Below are 19008 nucleotides of genomic sequence, written 5' to 3'. Positions count from 1 at the left end.
AAAAAAAATCATGATGCATAAAAATATTCGTATAAAATTAAATTGTAAAAAATAATTAAATTAAAACTAGTGTTCGATAAAAAAGCCTGTGTTATTAGATATGAAGTGATCATTTGAATATTAAGAATGTAATTTAAAAAAAATATATTGAAAGAATAACAATTTGAAATATTATAAGTAATTTAAATATTGGATCATACATGGGTCAAATTTAAAATGTCGTTAAAAGTTAATATATTTAAGAGCTATGAACAGGGGGGAGATTGACCCTACCTGTCCCCCTTGGCTACGCACATTACATGAACTTTTACATGAACTCTTAATGATTTTCACTATTTGATAGAAGTTCATGAAATGGATAACCATCTCGTGGAGTAAACTATGATTATATTATGTAGATATGACATTATAATATACGTTATGGACAATTTGAACATTATCCGGACGATTTGAACCGCGAGTACAAATACATTTTTTATATTGTGAACAATTATTTATAACATGTATTATTATATATCATGCGTGTAAGATGTATATACTTATATTAGAAAAAAATTACTTATCATTTATGAATTATAATTTTGTTGTGTGCTATATATTCTGAATGTCTTAAAATACTTATAATTAATTTTAAATAATTGTGTTGTAATATGATTATGATTTAAACAATTACAATAATGATAATAATTATATGCATAAAATTGATGGCACAACGTCATATGAAATAAATTAATAAGTAATTCTATAGATTTATATTTGTTACTTAAAATTTGATTACTAGAAATCTATTTGTTTGTATTTAATTTACTAAAACATCATTTTAAGTTAAAAAGCCCAACTGTTTTTTCCAAAAGTTATATGTTTTGCATCATTCGGTCATATAGAGAAGGCGCGGTCCACTTCACGCAATGAAATTCAACTAACACATAAGCATATAATTTTTGCATTTTTATGTCTTAGGTGCCTAAAATAAATGTTGTCAGACGAACTTGGTCGGCACGTATAAATATGCGATCTCAATCTGGATGCGCTAGCATAACAATAGCATCTATTTCACACGTTTAATTCATTCCTGAAGAAATAATTGATTTTCAAAATATTTTTTTCGACTTTCCTAGTTATATTCATAATTATTTCGTATTCTGTGCTATTTCCACCACATTAGACACTGACGGGATTAATGTGTTTCGCGTAAAATGTTTAATAAATCTTCATTACGAGCGCACAACTGTGATTAATTTTGTTGTTCATTCGATCAGTACGATGCAATTACCAGTCATAATATTTTTGACGTTAAAATATTACAGGGATAATTATTCTTGCGTTAGTCCGTGCAACGTGTACACTGTACACGTTGCCCGGCATTCCACTTGACCCGTAACAAGTACGTACTAAACAGGTATATCGTTAATCGTTGGTCTTAAAACGTGTTAGCGTATTGGGAATATTAATGAGGCGGTTAACGCTTTGACGGTACGCTCAACATAATATCAGTGGTTCTCAAACTTTTTTTGTTCGCGGAGCCGTTATGGTCATAAAAAAAATACGAAGCCCCAAAAGTCAAGAATTTCCTAATAATAATAGGTGCATAAAAAATGATGTACCTAATGATATATCATAAATCTTTTTTGAACGTTCGTTTGACGAGACAAGACTATCAAATTTTTGATTTCTAAGAAAAACAAGCAGACCAAAATAAAATTTTTTTTTTTTAATGCTCGGATTTCGTCATTTACCATTAGAACAGTGGTAGTTTTACAAGATATTGATAAATTTAATTAACTTAACTTTGAGAAAATATCAGACAAGTCGTGAAATTGAAATAACCAAACGTTAACGATTAGTCTGAGTTATAAACAAAATGGGTATTCGGTGAAAAAAATGTACAATTCAAGTGATACCACCGGTATTTTTCGTCGATGACTAGGAAATAAATTAATATTCGAATCTAATTAATTCAGATGTGCCCTCGGAGCCACTAGACTTCTCTCGCGGAGCATGTTCGATTACCGGCTGCTACATATAAGTGTAGTCGAATAATCGACTAGTACCACGGAATTCGATGGAAACGCGTATACAAGATGTTTGTGTTTTTCTACCCCCCTCGCACGGGTCGTTTTCACCTGCGCGCGCGACGGTCACTCGACGGGGAGTGCTTCGAACTGCACGCACATTCCTGGGGTACGCGCATGCGCGTGCGTACGAATGAAAAGAATAAAAAGTTAGCGGCAGAGGGGTGCACGTCTTGGATTCCGGTACAGCGTATGTTATGTTTTCCAATCGAGCGCGTTACAGAGGTCATGCCACGGATATCTTGCTCTCGACTCAGGCGCTTCCCATTATCACGAGCAGTCGCAGTGACTTACGTTGAATTCATTTTTTGGAGGGGGGAGTTACCATTTATATACATATAAAAAAAATGTTTATACAATCATCGATTATATTCTTTTCTGTTTAAGGTACAAATAATTTTATAAAAAAATGTATATCTTATTGCATAACTTTACAATTTAATATCAATTCTTCTTGATGCTTTTGATGGATAGTTCATCAAGTACAGGAAATTCATCTGAGTACTTTAAACATAGATAAATCGAATTCAGAATTCACCTGACATATGAGTTTGTTTCGAATAATTAGTAATATCGTTATCATTCAAACTTAGTTTACTAACTCAGCTTTCTTCTCTATTATTTTCAACGGGTGTTTCAAAATTTTATGTATTAGTCTTCGGTCGTTTCCTAAATTTTTTTTTCAAACAATTTGTTAGAGTAGTGTTTTTATTTTCTTTTTCTATCACTCATAGCGAATAAAAATGAATTACGTTTATAATAATAAATTATTTTATGTATACAAAAATATTGAACACAAAACGTCACAGAACGAAAGTTCAAAATGAAATTTATTAGGTATTCATGTTCAGAAATCTAATTGTCGATCGGTTGTTTGCAGATTTGGTATATATTTATCTTTATGTTAATTCGCATGATTCAAAGTAGATAGCAATGCTATTACGATTATTTACCTATCATACACGTACACGTATATCTGTGTATAAACATTAGTGTACTTGGTCCTTTAGTTACTTTGAGTTGGCCATCCCTGCCCTACACCAATACGACCGGTTTGGTGAAAACTAACAGAGTAACTCTTTGCGTACAGCCTACTGTTGTTATCGCGGTATAATTGTGTACAGCACATTTCCATTAGACAACCCGACCCAACTCTCGAACAGTTCACGGAGCGGAGAAACGTGTTTATTTCATCCCGCGCATATGCGCGTTGTTCGCTCCGTCATAGCACCAAACCGTCCCAGAGTTGAAAGATTTTTGCATTCTACGCGCTGCACATGTTTTTGTTTCATTCCCCATACGGCTTCATTTTTTTTTCTTCTTTTCGATCCATCGAAAGATTATACGGAGAGAATGGAAGATCAAAGAGGCCACACCGAAGGATGGCCACCGGAAACTAACCAATTTCTATTTGTCACTGTTCACAGCTCACCCGTTATACTCGTGTGTATAGAAAGGAGAAACAAATAGTGGTTTACACTCGTACACTCAACCGGTTTCTAAACATGGTACTACTTCATTGAAGAAAAACAAAATTCTAGTCGTTTGATTACTAGATGCCCAGTTCTTTTTTTTTATTTACTAAAACTGTCTCAAAATATCTCGGACAAATCTATATAAGTTGTAGAAACTGAAAATGCGCGTTTATTGTTTATTATTATTTTGGGGTGATTTTTTTCGATTCGTCGTACGGATTGCTACTGTACGATCGCAGCGGCGCCTCGTGGTTGATGGCGAACGGAATGCGGCTTCAAACCAACCATCGCTATGCCGTTTGCGCATCGGAATAGAAATATAAATCAAAATTCGATTACATAATATTGTGGACGTGCAGGCAATGCCGTAACCATGGGCGCAATTAGAGCCCAAATGTTGGGGGTGCTGAAATTACTGAAAATGAATTAAAATGGGATTTAACTGTAATTACTATAGATTGTATAGATCTGAAATAAAAAATAGGAGCGCTACATTTGAACTCGGGGGTGCTAAAAACCCTATGACGTCCTCCTAGTTGCGCCTACGGCCGTAACCGAACTACTTCGAAACCGGTGTGCAAATAAAAATCTTGAGGCCCCGTAACGCGTACTCGGCGCACCCGGTTTTTACGGCATCCCGTTTTTTTTTTCGGGTAATTTGCAGCGTAGAACTATAACACACGGTAATACAAACGGTGCTCGACGTGACACCGGTCGACGGTAATATATTCCGTATGCGACGGGGGGGGGGGGGAGGAGCGTAGACCGTTTCGTTCGAGAACGAATTGTCAGCGATGAACGTGCGCGATCGCGTTCGACCGTGACAAACCATGCCCGCACGCGCACGTTCGCCGCCCGTTGAAGACGTTATTAATATTATTATTGTTCGGAGTGACTCGCGACGGCCGGCGGTTAGCGGCGTTGCACTCGCGGCGCTTGAACGACAATGCGTTCAGTTCACGCATGCGCGGTGCGCACACGCGATGTTGACAATTTTTTCGACCGCGGTTCGGCGTTGTCGCGCCCGACGACGTTTGTTCGCTTACGATTATTTCGGTTGTTCGAAGACTGCGGTCTGAGAACGTTTTCAATGTCAACCGTTTTATCACATTATTTTCGTGTTCGTCCTTCGAAACATTAACTTTTCTCGTCCAACCCACGAGTCGCCCCACTGCTAGTCGTACTGCTAGTAATCAAAACACGCGTGAATAATGTTACCCCAAAGATATGTTACCAACATAAATTCGAACGCGAGAACGATTAGCCTTTCGTGGTGCTGTTTTTTTATATCAAAAATAAAATCCACACCACTGAAATGTGAAACCGAAGAACGCATAAATTCTTATATTGTAAATCAAAAAATAGTTGTGTTTTATGCTTATTATTCTTTGTCGTTTTCACGTTTACATCGGCGTGCCGATTGCGAGCCACTATTTCTTCAAATTAAAAGTCATGAACATTTTTTTGATACTTTGAAAAATGTACGATTTTATCTAAAGAAATATTCGATTTAAAAATTAAATATGAAGTTTACAATTAATAAAATGCTGCAGCTGAACAGCATTTTATGATTGAATATAATACGTTTATATTAAAATTCTGTACGACTCCACGCCACACGGTATTCTGTGTTAACACTTAATCATAGTATATTATGTACTGATTCTTTATTTATATTTGAATATTTTTTTTACATATTCGTTCAATGTTCGTAGTAAGACTAACTATACATAGTTTAATATTGGCTTTAAAACTATGGTAAATCAAATCTAATTTCCATTGGGATAAATGTATGATAATTGTTTAATTATTGATGAATCGACCGTAAATTCCCATTAGTACATTCACTGTTTCGTGGCACAGATTTAATTGCATTTTCGTTATTGATTAATACAATGAATGAATCATCTGCGTTTCGTGGTATTGGAATTTCACTGACACTTAGACGAATATACTTTCTCTTAATAAATTTGTTATATTAAAAAATGTATAAACAAGTGACGTAAGGCATATATTTATAATAATAAATACTAACATGACATTAAGGCAAGTAAGCGGTTCCTTAATTGAATTTATAGAAAATGGACAAAGTTCAACAGTCATGATATCAAACAAATGTATTATTCGTTTGTATTTTTATTGAAATTTTCTTATTAAAACTATTGTAATAAGTACATACGTATATGTTTCGTTTTAATTAGATACATACTAGTATATTAATTGCAAAAATAATTTAAAATTATTGTAGTGGGATATATTTGAATTTTTAATACACATTTCATAGAACAATATTAATATTATATGAAATATTCTATGACATAATTATTTAGTTAAGCTTAAGTTATAAATTTACATTGGTGCAATTAACATTATAATAAATTATTATTGATTTCAATATTTATTTATTTTTTAATATATGATTAAATGTAAAAATAGTCATGATTATTTAATTCCTGGCCCTGGACAAACATATAAATAACAATAATTAGTCTATTTCTTGGAGTTTTAAATCTTCTTTCTGATACGATGACTTATAATAAAAAATCGTCAATAATCAAAAAATGTATTCGATGATATTCATCAAATACGAATCTGCGGCGATTGATTGAATGAATACCAACACTTTTTTTTTTTAAAAAAAAAAAAATCTATTCCGTAAAATTGGGTCATCAAACAATATTGACAGCCGATTTACTTGCACGATTACAGCTTGAAGTATAAAATCGGAATTAAACTGAAAAATACGATTTGCATTAATATTTTATATCAAGACGGTCGTCGTTCACCCAATATACACAGCCGCTTGCCGTTCGCCGCTTATTATCGCTGACGTGCTGCTCACTAATGTACACACGTTCTTAGATTATTCAATGTTTCCAACTGGTGTATAATTTTTTTTTATTATCTAGTCTCAATACTGTTCCTCTAACCGTCCTATATTATTGCGAGTAGCATTGTGTATATAGGTAAAAACATTATACGTTATGATGTAAATATATTTGTAATAATCAACACATATCTATCATATCTAGTGGCTAGTTTATCTATTCTAAGTACTACAGCTGTACGCGGTCTGATATAGACCAGTTCGGTTTTTATTCATTCCTTCTGTGTATTTCAATTCGATGTCCGGTCCGGGATCCTTGTCTAAAAAAATTAATCAGTCCAGTCGGGTCCGTTCAATAAGATAAGAATGGCCTTGAGCAACAATTTTAAAATATGATTTTACGTAAACATATTACCATTGACTATAAATACTATCCACATTTTAAGCACTATTTTTAATGAACGATTTTACTTAGTAAAAAAAAAAAGACTGAACTTATTAATATATTATTTTAACTCTGATTATAATGTTTAGGGATACCAAAATAGCTCGTTGCGTTTTTGTATGGTTTTATTATTGAAAAAATATTTACCCATTATAGAATATAGATACATAAATGTAGTAGGCGACGTAATGATTGTCTTATCTGACATCTGTATTATTTCAAAATGTATACAATATACATTATTGTCAATTTGATAAAAATATGGTTTTATATAATATTTTTGACATTTTACGTCTTGTCGTGAGTGATAACATTTAAAACTGACAACGCCTGTGAACATTATTAATGCCCTATTGATAAGCAATTATTTGAATATAAAACATATGCAAGTTAATATTATTCTTAGTCTTTATAAAAATAATGTATTCCGATAAATAATAATTATTGAAATGAATTATAGTTTAACACTACGACTTAACAAATTTGATTTAATATTTTAATGGAAACTGTTTTTCTTATTGATCAACATTGACAACTTGGCCATAAGTTTATAGTATTTTTATATATTATTTACATTACTTTATATTAATTTATATAGTTTGGAATTTTTAAGAAATAATATTAGATTTCTTAAACCTTACGAACTCGATTCTAAGGTTTGATATTTTTGTTCTGAAATTTTATTTCATTTTTTTTTTTTAATTATAATATGATTTTTAATTTAAATATTTCTGTAATAATATTAATCATACTTTTAAATTACATTTTTTTATAATAATAAAAATCATATTTTTAAATGCCACAAAAACAATGAAAATAAAAATGATAATATTATAATTGTAACTATTAATAATTAAACATATTTAGTATAATATGTTATGACTTTGAACTTTCCAGTGGTAAGTCAAAGTGCATGTTGACAATTTTATAATGTTATATTTGTAATAACTGACATACTTTATACACATAATTTTACAGATAATAAAATTAATCTGTTTTTCACAACAATAAATAGAACATAATAATGATAAATAACATCGTTTATCGGTTAGACATATACGATATACTTAATTTTTTTAAATATTTAACATCACAATTATATATGTGAATGTAATATATACGAGTGGAATACACATAATGTAGTGCAATGTTTTAATTAAGATTTCTACACTTATTTATTGACCACAGACAGGAGCGTACCCAAGAATTTTTTATGGGGGTGGAAGTCTAACATTTTTATTTTATCTGATAATGGGAAATTAAAATACACTATATACTATTATTATAATATTTACTATTAAATCGTTGAGGATGTAGAAATTTCAATGGAGGGGTGTCCGAACCCAATACTCCCTCTTGGATACGCCCTTGGCCACACATCATTTTGTAACAGTATCATCTTTGTCTAATTCATCAAAAATATATTTTTCCCAACTTAATGTAATTAAAAAAATGACACGGTTTGAAGTAATCATAAAACATAAAATTATGTTTTATCAGTTTCAATTTACTGAAAGTTTGTTTACTAAAAGATATTGTAACATGACTTTCTAGACGATATGTAACAAAACCAATCAACCCAATGTAATTAATATTAATTTCACTTATTTTTATTTTTTCAATACATTTTAAATTTGTACTGGAATTGGTGGATTAGCAATCGAGAATATTCCATTACACTACGGCTACATCATAATAGAAAATTTTAGCTCTAAAACTATGCACAAAAGGCAAAAGCAATTTATTGTCTTGTATTTCCTTTTAATGAAAGATCAAATATTTTACACATAAGCGGAATTGTTTTCATAAAATCATTTAAATTTGTTATCTATCTATTAGTATCTACTAGATCTAATCTAATACATATGTAATACATATCAAATAATCATAGTTAATAAAAATGTTTAAGTCCCACCATTTTCATTTATCAGTATTTTATTAAGTCGTCAGGTTCGCTTGGTAGTATTTTTGAATCAACACCAAATTTTTAGCTGTTATTTTAACATTTTTGACCGGTGAGTATAAATCCCATTTGGGTTAATTGTGTATCACTACAATTTCATTCAAACACAGTCTAAATAATATATGTAAAAATAATTTATTTAAATATTTTTTTTTAAATTTTATTGAATTTATTAATTATGTACACTTTATAATAAAATAACTATTTTTGAAAGTTGAACGTTTTTAAAGGGTTGAGTATAGACAATTATATATATTCACTGGGAAGTGCTGTGTAATTGTGTTTGTAGTGACGGATTATTAATGTGCGCGAGTCGATTTTTCATCGTCTGACGATATGGGATTTTTTTTGAAGTCACAGGCCCACAGTTACGATTCTTGAAATAGCGTTCACATGTCACTATTTTACGATAAAAAAAGTTTTAGCTCTAGCGTGGCTACAAAAGTCTCAAAAGTGCAAGGATACCGTGCGCTATCTCAATATCAAACACTTACTTCAATTTCTCATTCTATTTTCTAGGTTTTGTAGACATTGGATTTTCAATAAGATACGTTGCGTTTATTTTGTATGTAACTGATTATATGTCACTAACTGATTTTTTATTTTTTTTTTTAATTACACTTTATTGTAAAAAATTCTTATTCTATAAAATATAAACAAGAAGAGAACAGATGTAATTATTTATTTAAAATAGTTTATTATACTATATATAATAATTATAAATTAGTATTTTCTTTAAAACACTTCAAAATTGGGTATGAAACAATAAAATATACTAAATTGTTTTGACCAAAAAACGTTTTGTTTTATTTTTTTACAAATCAAAGTCTGTCAGTATAAACTAGAAACTTAAAAACATATTTATAATATTTGTATTTTTACATATACAGATTGTATATCGATCATATAAAGATGTCTGAAGAGATCATTAGTTTGATTTTAAGGGGTTTTACATAGGCAATACAATATTTCTAAAAATTCTAAAACTCAACAATATTGTAATGAATTGGAATAATGCATTGCAAACGGTCGATTTTTAAGGAGTTTAGTATAGGCAATTATTTTATTGCGTGCGTGCATACCTTACATGTATGTGCGTAGCAAATGATCATTAGTTTAGTGCGATTGTACATCCACCTACATCTCTGTCAAAGACCCTGGTTACATAATTATCGCAATGTTGTTTATAAATAAAATAATTTTAAAATAATAATGCTTATCTATATTCTGTAATCACATTGGCCCACATGATTTTGTTGTAGATAATTTTTAATATAATTTAATTTTTAGTATTTGTTGTAATAATTAGAGGTCGGGTTTTTATGACTACATATTTTGAGTCTAGAGAATCTTTAATAGAGAATATAAATATTTAATTTTCAATATTAATCCTTCCTAGAATATAAATCCTATCTGTAATTATAAAACTATAATATATAATATACTAGCTGTCACCTGCGTACTTCGCCTCCGTAGATAGTTGTTTGCGAATTGTGGAGCTATTACGTGGCTCCACATATCCTGTTTATCTATCTTGCAACAATTTTTTTTATATAAAGAGCAATAATTGCTCTTCAATTATTGAACTGTATGCAGAATAGAGTAAAACTGTTATATACATCTCATATTGTAATATTATCTACTCGACGACACTACACAATGGTTCTGAGTAATGTATTTATGGAAATTAATTAATTTAAACGTTAAATGCTCCAAAAATACTTAGTAGTTTGTATGGAATGTAGGAAAATCGATGAAAATGACACAGAACATCCACATATATCGAATCTATACTACTGCCGAATATTAGGTAAGAAGTTGGTATAATTTCCAATGTTGTTTTATCGTGACTATTATTGTAATAAATAGTAATTAGATTAGTAATTAGATATCGAATTTTACTTCTCCAAAACAATTCATATCTACACTCAGGTAAAACACACACAATAAAAAAAATATCAGGTTGCAAATATCTGGAAACCACCAGGTCACCACCAAAAATTAATTTTGTTTTTTAATTTTCCAAAAACTTTGTACATACTTATTTTTTATTAACAAAAATGGTACTAAAACCTTTAACAGACTGTCAAGTATAACAGTAAATAATTTGATGACGATACATTGAACGGTGTGGATTTGTATGTGTCATCACTAGGGCTAGGATTTATATGCAATAAAAAATGATTAAATATGCATTTGGCTTATTGAAAATATGCAAAAATATGCAATAAAAATATGCTTAAATAAACCAAATTAATATTATTTAAAAAACACGTTTTCTATAAATTTTTTGTAAATACCAATTAATAAAAATAAATATATTAAACATTTGAATATAAAAACATTTAAAAAATTCTAAAATCTTAAGATCTCTAAAATATTAATTAATATAAAATTGATAAAGCTACTCGAATGAATTACATGAAACAATTACATGATGTTTTAAATTTTCAAAAATGAACGATTTTCTGTTTGACCTTAGTATGTTTTTATATTTGCTAAAATTCCGTTCGACATCACACGACGTTATTTTTGCATATCTAAATTTTGTAACTTCCCCAGGAGATAGATTTGGAAAATCTTCATCTACATTGTTGCCATTTAAAATATGACGTATCGTAGACAAAGCTTTTAGCCCGATATTTTTTTCCAACACTTTTTTATATTTTTTGTCGATTTTTTCAGCGATCGGTCCTTTGTTTTGGCCAAGTTTAGATTTGGTGTTTTCAATGATTTCCAAATTCTCATCGAGTAAAAGTGATGCATTTTCTAATTTCAAAATAGATTGAGTGATAAAGCCAAAGTTACTTTTTATATAAGCTAAATCATTTTGTATAGTTCTATTTTCAAATAAAGCTATAGCATTCTTTATGGATTTTGCAGTATTTTCGTCTAAAAACAAAAGCACCGATTTTATGGAATTAAAATTATCAGCATAATATGATGTGGCTTCTAGCCAAGTTCCCCATCGGGTAAGTATTGGCTGTGGAGGTAAAGGTAACTCTGGAAATAATTCTCGAAATTTTAAGATAAAATTACATTTGGGTATTTTTGTACTGCGATAAAATGAATTGTAATGAAATATACTATAAAACATGCACTTTTTGTGTTTTTATAGTCGAAATGTATAAAAATATTCATTTTGTTCAAAATATGCAAAAATATGTATTTTGTCCAAAATATGCAAAAATATGACAAATAAAAATACCATCATTTACCCCAGCTAGAGCTAATTCGTGGAAATTACTTACAAAATAAGTAATCAGAAGTTGCAAAAAAAATTTACAAATGCATATAAATCCTAGCCCTAGTCATCACACTATGCGTTTGTTGGTTGAACCTATATCGGTACAAGACAGACTGGCATTTACACTTCGATTTTTATCTACTGGCGAATCGTTTACAAGTTTGCAGTATCATTTCAGAATGTCAAAACAAGTCATTAGTAATATTGTTAAACTTGACTTAACTTAAAAACTGATTATAAATAATAATAGTTTAATTTTGCGAGTTCGCGAAAATGTTCGAAGACGTGTCCATACTAGTGATGGGTCGAACTGTTCGGTTCGGTTTGAAATTCGAACTCGGCATGAAAAAAAATCGAATCGAACTATCAAGCATCTTTTATTATTCGAAAATCGAACTTGAAAATATTTCTTGAACCAGACTTATTGGTCACGATAGTTCGAAAACCAAATATTTGTACAATTCTTCAAAAGTTATTTTTGAAAAATAAAAATTGATAATGATTATTTAGAAATAATTAGACTATTTTTATTGATAGGATGTGATAATCTGTAAAGAGCACGTTATACATTATTTATAATAATAATGCTATTGTAGTATACCTATCTTTCGATGGAATAAAAAAACACAATGAACAATTAAGTACACTATTTTAGAAAACTTTATTAAAAATGAAACAAACACACAAATTTACGGGTATCTCACAAAAACTCACTATGCAACCGTCTCTCAGTCGAGACCCACACTGCCCCCCTACTGTCTTGTTTCTGTCCTTAAATATTATTTTATAAGGTGCTGCCTCAGCTTATTTGCTTCATCGGCCTAATATTACGCAATTTAAGAAGTTATATTTGTCTATTTTTATTAGTGGCACATGCCACATACAACACTTCCTTATGTTATAAAAAAAAAAAATATGTCCTCATATTTTAAATTTAAAACTATGCAATGTAATGTAATTATTATAAAATAATGTTATTATTATAATAATAATGTTATTTTCCAGTCGTATGTTACACATCCACCCTCCGCCGACCAAAACATTAATAAGTTGTTTATCGCCAATAGAGGCAGTGTATCTATATTCATAAATTAGCTATTTTTGTTTTTATCATATTTATTGTAGAGGTTAAAATCTATTTTGGATAAATCCATGGTAAAATCTGATACCACGACTGTGCTGTTAATATAAACATGTTTACAACTTACGTCTTACATTATAAATTCTACTAATCATTCTATATTTTTGAATTATAGTTATTATTACTATTTTTTTTATATATTATTAAAATGTACTGATTGAATTGTCATATTACACTCAATATTCAATGAATATTTTATAAGCTACAAGACAACACGAGAGAGTACAATACTGGTTTTGAAAAATAATAATAATAATAAGAAATTATCTAAAATTGAAATGTATTGTAAATAATACAATTACTTAGACTTAAAAGTTTTTTTATTTTTTTTATTTAAGAACTTTCAGTACAAACTATTATAGTTCAACAATTACAGATTGATACATGATAATATATGTAGCTCAAGGATTAGGATTTAAAAGTTAAAATGTAGAATAGGTAATACGAAAACTTAAAATACAATAGTAATTAATAATTATGGTTGATTTAATTTGTAGGTAGTTACAATGTACATGATAAAAAGTATTGAGTTCGAGTTCGAGTTCGACTTAAAATCATAATAGGTTCGGTTCGGTAGAAAATATGAAGGTTCGGTTCAGTTCGAATTCGAAAAAATAATTTAAAGTTCAGTTCAAGTTCGGTTCGATTTAAAAAAATCAGGGTTCGACCCATCACTAGTCCATACCTGTCGTAACATGTTCGCGTAACATCCTTTGATGTTACGTTGAATACCGACAACTAACGGATTGCCGATTTGTTTGATAAAATGTTACAAGTTCGCACATTTGTTACACACGAATCCTGTTCGCGAATACATGTTCGTCGTTTTGTTACGCTAGTGGGAACGCGGCTTAATGTTTTATTTGACAAAAAGTATGTACATTTTGTCAATTCTACCGTCCAATCTAATTATGCGATAATATTTCTGTAAACTGATCTGAATTTTTTTATGTCTTTTTAAGATCGATGAGTCAACATTTTAAGATTTCTTATTAAAATCTGATTAATGAACGTTTAAAAATTTGAAAATTTGAAAATATTCAAATCAAATTTATAATTATTAGGGAGTGAAATTGGGAAATGTGGACTGATCGATCTGAAGTAGACAAGAAACCAAATTTAAATCAGTTTTCAAAATTTTTATCGCATGACTAGGTCGGTCATTACAATTGACAAAAGATTGGTATGTTTTAGTTAAAATAATCGACCGTTTGCAATTTCCTTAAAAGTAATTTGCTTTCATATTAGTGTTATATTTAGTTACTACAAAACCTAACATGTTTTATTTATTATATATGAATAAATCATTTAAATTTCATATTTTAGTAATAACGTAGGCTAACAATATATTTTTAAACATCGATATTATCATATAATATTGAAACGGTGTTCTGGAATATTTTAAAATTAATGCTTATAAATACATGTGAAGATTTTATAAAATTTATTACATTCCGGATTAATTTTCAGTATACTTATATGTTATTAAATACTCGGTACGATGATATGAAAGACTTGAGCGAACTGTAACTGCCGAATATTTTATGCGTACAGTATATAAACTTAATAATACACCTACTAGATGTTACAAAAATAATTAAAATTATTTATATAACACTAAAATACATTTGAAAGATGACATAGTTTCAAATCAATTATACTAGACATTCAAAGCACGTAGATTCTATGTTAGAAGTATTCTTATATTATTATAAGAATATTATTATCTTACATTATATATATATATATATATATATATATATATAACGCATTCGTAACAACTCAATTCTGAAGTAGGAATGAAAATAAATCGAGTTGACAAAAATTCTAGTACTTCAGATTGAATACTATTAAAATTACGATTGTGTATTCAAAAATAACTAAAATTGACTTATCAGTTGTTATGAGTTATCACAACTTGGTTGTGTGTTACATTTCACTATATAAACTATAAAGTATAATAAATTAAAAATTATTATTTTTTCAAGGAAGCCAATAGTTGACTGATTATACATTTATTATTAAGTTATCATGAGTGAAAGTGTTTTTCAATTATATATTTATGCATGAAGGGTGATTAAAATATTATAACCATAACAATGAAAATGCCAATAGTTTTGATTCTATAGCCTCTTAAATTTTCATACGGCACACTTTTATTTTTGTACTATTCTGGTGACAACGTTGTCTCTGTCACAAAATAAAAAAGGAATATGGAAATAACGGACTTGTGAATTGTACTTTAAAAAACTTTTGAGCGAGTTATTCAATTAAAAAGAAAGGATTTTCACATAATCACGCACCGACGTTTCCAGCGTTTGAGATTTTTTTTTAACGACGCGTCGTAACCTTTGTGATTTCTAAGTACATGGCAGTATAAAGTCACTTAAAATTATTGTTCTGTGATTAGAAAATTTTGAAAACTAAAAAATTAGTTATTTATGTTGTACAATAATAACGTCCCCTTTTTATTTTATCAGAATGTAAAACGTTTTTAATTTATTGTTAAACTGTATTAGTATATTGTATATTATAATATTAGTGATTATTTTTTTGTACTACAGTTTTATTGTTTATTACTTATAATTTATCGTCAATCAATAAGTTATCATTAGAATACCAATAAGTCTATCATCTTTAAAAAATATACAATTATATCGCATTATATTCATATATTGTAACAATGTCAATCATTATCTGGAAATTTTTTTTTCTATCAATTTTCTATTTGCCAGTTGTTATTCATTTACTTAACTTATAAGGAACTCTCTCAAAAGGTTGAATATTGTCTGTGAAAAAAATAACTATCAATAAAAAAATTCCTGACAAATTAATGAAACAAAGTTCCTATCACGTTAGTTAATTACATTACTAATATAGAGTTTGGAATTTACTTTATTGAAAATATGTGATTGAATACACACAATAACATTTAAGCTCAGAGTTGTTATGTTTCATGTTTTTTTCTAAAAATATGAAAATAAAAAAATAGTAAATAGAAAAAATAATTTTTTTTTATTTATTTATATTTAAAATGTTATGTTTTTTTTTTAATTGTTTTAAACTGTTTAAAAGTTTAAAAACAAGTGATTTCCGATCTATGGCAGGCAGTACCTAATAAAGAAATGAAGCACAGAATACATGCACAGTGTGCATTGCACACCCAATAATTCTATATCAATAATTTTGTATAATGTACGATTGTTGATTATATTATTTATTTTATCTAAAATTCTATCTATTCTATGGTAATACCATCGATTAGATTAAACTTATAATACAAATGTTGGTAATACATATATTTCAAGAATTAAACCCTCTATAAATTTACGCCTGAGGATGTATACCCTAGCTCCTCTAGATCTGCCACTGCTCGTAACTTAGAATTTTGAAAATAGTTTATTATTATTTTTTTAGTGTTTAGTATATCCTAATTCCTAAGTTCCTAAATGTATAATACATATCCCATATTTTAAATATTAAAAAATGTCTAAATTATTAAAATGAGCTTAAAATGCTTAATTCAAAGAGCATGTTTTAAACATTTTAACACTGTTGATGATGTTTCAAATAAATTGTTTAAAAAAGTTTTAATCATTTCGATGATTAAACACTTTGTTTTAAATATAATAACTTTGCTTAAGCTAGCTTTATCTAATTTGGAAATTTGTAGCTTATTGTTGTCACTTGTAGTACGCATCGCAAAGATCAATAATATTAATGTATGATTAATTTAAACTTGTATTCATTTTTTTCCCTTTAAACATTTAAAAAAAAAAAAAACTGAAAACGGATATCATGAGAAACAGCGCATGGTTCAATTAATACTAATTCGTAGGTTTAAAACATAACTTATATTTTATAAGTATTATTTATAAAACTGCAGCTAAAATGTTTTTAAAAGTACCTATTATTTATATTTATGTATTATGATTATTATGAGCTACTTTTCACCTCTCGCACTATAATCGTAAATAGTTAATCTCACTAATAATTCATTTTTCATAAACAATTTTATTACCTAGAGTTGTTCGTAATTTGTACGTCATGTTATTTTATGTGTTCGTATTCTATATATATATTAATACGAATTAACGCTATAAACGTATATACCACAATGTGGTATATATATATATATATATATTTATACTATTGCTTTGACATTTTATAAGATTATTATTATCATGTAAGATAAACTGAATTCGTTTACTAAGTATATGTATACTGTTCTCGTCAGGGCACGTATTACAAGAATAAAATAAGTATACACAGTTTATTACAGTACCGTGAAATGTTTTTTTTCTCCTCAAATTACTCGTGTAACGTTTGGTCAAATTACAATATGTTACGATGTACACAGGCATCGTAATCGCTAAGTCCTGATGCTATCAATTCGATTTAATCGATTTAAAAGAAAAAACAAATATTTACGACGTCTTTCGCGGTATAAGTTCATATACTTGTACACTGTTGTTGTGAGAATTAATTTTTTTTTTTCGCAAACCGTTTAATCGATTTATTTGTCGCCGTAATTATATGGTCCATTTATCGTCTTATCGAGTTCGGATTAACGAGAACGGAGAATTGTTTGAACATCATCCGTAGCGTTCTCTAACCTAGCGGTTTTTAACCATAGGGTCGTGACCCAATTTTGGGTCGCCAATAATTTTAAATGGGTCGGATAAAAATTTAAAACGTTAGTATAATATTTTTATTTTTAAGTCTTATAAATAATAAATGAAACCTCATGTACGTTGGTTATCATGGAGAAAAATTTTAACGAGATTTTTTGAATTAAAAACTGAAATAGAAGTATTTTTAAGAGAAAAAAATTCACTGTTATCCATCCATTTTCAAGATATAATTTGGTTAACAAAAGTTGCGTATCTATCAGATATTTTTTCGTTATTAAATGATTTAAATTTGAATATGCAAAGGACATTAACTAATATTTTTACATGTTGTAATAAAGATATTAACTACAATCAAAACCAAATCAAGAAACAAGTTTGATGTCGAACCCACGATGCGTATTTCACTTACTAACTCCATAGAAGAACTCTAAATTGATTCATTGGTAAAGCAACATCAAGTCCAAGGAAGTCATTAAATTAAAAATTATTTAAAAAAAAAAATACAATATTATTAAAAGAAATGTTTATTTTTAAATATAATGTAATTAATATTATGACTTGTTATGAATATAAGTAATATGAGTAAAAAATGTTATTCAATTAAGAGTACCAAATAGTTATTTTTTATTCTGCCATTGAATATTATTTATAAAAAGGTTGCAAGGAAAAATTTGGTAAATATCTTGGGTCGCCACTACACAAAGGTTAAGAACCCGATGCTCTAATCGTACCTAGTGCATTGCACAATTAAAAAATCGTAAGCGTTCGCCTCAGACAACAGGTAGGTCGTGTACGGAATGCACTTGGCCCGGCCATGCGTTCGGTTAAACGATAATAAACGTTTTATCATCGACATTGTGACGCCGCCGCCGAACCGACGATAAAAATACCGAAGGTTATCGGACGACGTACGTTTTTTCGCGTAAAAGATTACCGCGGTGATGTTCGCACAAACGAACGGAACAGGCGCATTTTTGTTGTGCAACTGTTACCCGACCCATCCATACCGTCGAGGCACATCGTCGGTCATCGGCGTTGCCCGTTCACCATCACGTTATTGCGCTCGTCCACGTGTCGCGGATTGTTATTTATAAAAAAATATATAAAAAAGTATAAAAAAAAAAAAAAAAACGAAAACGAATAAAAAAAATAAATTCGATTCGTTTTTCCCCGTGGCCCGTCGGTCGCCGCGTGGTGGCGCAAC

This window comes from Sipha flava, unplaced genomic scaffold (genome assembly GCF_003268045.1).
Source record: "Sipha flava isolate LNK unplaced genomic scaffold, YSA_version1 116_pilon_pilon, whole genome shotgun sequence".
Lineage (NCBI taxonomy): Eukaryota > Metazoa > Arthropoda > Insecta > Hemiptera > Aphididae > Sipha > Sipha flava.
Note: the sequence above shows the minus strand (reverse complement) of the source record.